Here is a 3,270-nt window from a genome sequence, read left to right as displayed (position 1 = left end):
TCCTTTAGACGACGCGCTGCTGGCTACTGGGCCACCGTACGTCGGCCGTGAACCTCCGCGGCTCTCGACTAGCGCACAGCGCTAATATGAGGTCCGCGGTTGTAGCCGCAAGGCACCAAACCCGGGAGTCTTCGTGTACCATTTTTTAACTTAATTGCTGTGCCTTTGCAATATACATTAGGAGTAGCACATATGTAATATCTGCAAATATTAATAAATTAATGTTGTAATTACTAATTAAATTGTGGTATTAAATTTTATCAATGTAGCACGGTTCAATAAAAACACAAATGTTAAACAGTGATGAATGGTTATCAATTATTTGTTGTAAATTTTTATTATTTTTTTATTAATATCTACATATCTAAAAATAACATTTTGGGTGTATTTTGAGAGGATACTAAAATGATAATAGTAATCACAATAAAATTATAACCAATAAAAAATAAGTTGATTATATAAATTTAAATATTAATTATTTTTATATTTATAATAATTATTTAATAAGTACTTTTTTTACCTACAAGCTTTGTTCGGTCTACTTATTAAAGACTTACAAGTAGTAGTCTACCCTTAAGAAGAGGTACTTACATACAATAATTATCAATAAGTTCTCAATTGAAATTTATGTTTTTCGAGCCAAGAATATATACCCATGTAATAACATCTATAAATATTATAATCTTAAAAATTAAAATGCATTATACTTTAAACATATACTACTTACTACACAGTACACATACTACTTATGTTAAAGCCCACAAATATTATCGAGACTTCCAATATAACCATAAGCAAGGTGTAATAATACAATTGGTATTATTGTTTCAAATCCAAAAATTATAACAAATTCAAATAGATATTTATTATTATATTACTTATATTTTATTTGCATTCTTAACCAGCAAGGAGTTACTAATTTCACTTTTAAATTAAAATTAAATAAATTGATTTAGCCTATCATATATACATAAGTCGATGTACAATATTATTATTTTATTAATTTTTTTTTGTTATACATAAGTGCCTGTCTATAATTGGTATTATTTTGGATTGGTTTTTATTACTTTTTTAAACCTCAAAAGTTGGTAGTTGAAATAAATAAATTTACTATTTAGTGATTACAATTTTGGCTAATCGATACCAAACAAAGTACATACAATTATAAAGAAATTACAAACTATTGTAAGTTGGACTTTTACAATGCATTTTAGAGTATACCACAATGAAGATTGATACTAAATACATGGTTATATAATTCATTACATTATTCATCACATTAGAAAATGCATACAAATATAATTGTGTGGTAAATATGAATATAATTATTGACATATATTATATGTACCTACTTAATTAATTATACACACATATTAGAATTTGGTAGGTTTGTGGGTAGACAACATTTAAATAAAATGTATGAAAATAGACCAGAATCAATACACCTGAGTGTTGTTGAAAAAGTGTATGCGTATGTACAATATGTATATTGTTTAGTATATTGTGAGTTTAATTGACTTTATTAAAAATATAATTCTCATGCTTTTAAACCAATATAATATACTTACTGTGATCATATGATAAGGTTCTTAAGATATATAATACTTACACAAATGAGTAGGTGTTTAAAACGTAGTGTTCTCATTGCATGTACTCTCTCCAAATTGTCAAGCGAGGAAAATGTTTTGAACGTAAATTACTTTTATAAATATTTTATTTGTAGCAAGAGCTTCAGTTTAAACAAATACCATGGGCACCCATGTACTTATGTTACTCCTTACCTTCCTTAAAAACTTATAGGCAACTGCCCACTCAGATATTTAACTGAATGGGCAATAGTGTTATATTACCTTATAGATTTTTAGTTTTACTACAGTATTTTGTCTTGGTTATCTGTACCTATTGGTTATTTTTTTAATAGATTTTAAATGCAAATTATCAAACCAACTAGTATATTATGCATTAATATTTAGTTGTTATGTTTTTCCTATTTTCTTTCATAATTTGTTCATACCTACACAGACTTATGTATTATAATATTATAAATACCCAATATAGCAGGGCAATTCACTGTAAAAATATAAATATAATACAATACATTTGAAATAACTAAAAAAACATTATATCGAAACAAATAAGAAATGGTTAAAATGTAATTTAAGAAACAAATTTACATTTTCAATGCGCTAAAATAAAATTTCCCTGGTTGGTTGATTGAATTTATGTTTAAATGTTTACCCAATTAAAAGATTAAATATCATATCACATCACTATATCCATCCAGTTGTCCATATTACTCTATTGATAAATATCTCACCTTTGATTACTTAACATGGTTTGTTGGTTTAAAATAAATAAAAATTTAAGCTAAATTGATACTTTGAGTGTAGATAATTGAGACCAATATTAATTATTATTACTTTTTACTTAACTTCATATAAGATGTAGATGATTTTTCTTTACTGTCTTTTTAATGTGTCAACATACTTATTTTTTTATATTATTTAAAGTCAAATTTGTTCTATAAAACCCTAAATAAGAAATAGTGAGATCTTGTATACTGGATATTTACATTCTTATAATACATTATTTTATATTTATTTAATTTAATTTTGTATAATTATGTTGAGAAACAACTCGCATTAGAATTGATTAATGATTCAATTAAATGAACTTGTCCTTGGCGGTCACAAACAAATAAATTATGATTCTTATGATCAAATGATTCACTGTACAGTCTGAACCAGTTTATTTAATGGAAAAAAAATGAATCAGTTAATTAAAGTAAACTTGTCCCATCTCTACTGTATTCAAAAATGTAGTCTTCATACTCATACTTCATACTAAGTTATATTTTGTCTATTTAATGTATATGTATATGTATTTTTTTCTTCTTTATTTATTGATAAACATAGATGAAAAATATATATATTATATTTATATTTAAAATTTTAGTTATATAATTTTTTTTAATACATATATAAAATCTTAGTTTTATAATTTATACATTACTTATGTTTGTGTCTTATGTAACCATGTACCTTATACATAAAATGTATATAGAATTTAGGCAAATAAATTCAATTTTTAAGTTTTATACTGCTTATATATTCTGATGAATTTACAATTAATATTAATAATATATGTATGCATGTAAGTTTTTAAAACTGAATTTAAAACAAAGAACAGTTGTTGAACATAAATTTAATAGCATTACACCATATACACCATATTATACAACATATGTTGCATCATATTGTTATTGTAAAT

This window comes from Acyrthosiphon pisum, chromosome X, assembly GCF_005508785.2.
Source record: "Acyrthosiphon pisum isolate AL4f chromosome X, pea_aphid_22Mar2018_4r6ur, whole genome shotgun sequence".
Taxonomy (NCBI): domain Eukaryota; kingdom Metazoa; phylum Arthropoda; class Insecta; order Hemiptera; family Aphididae; genus Acyrthosiphon; species Acyrthosiphon pisum.
This window is presented reverse-complemented; position numbering follows the sequence as displayed.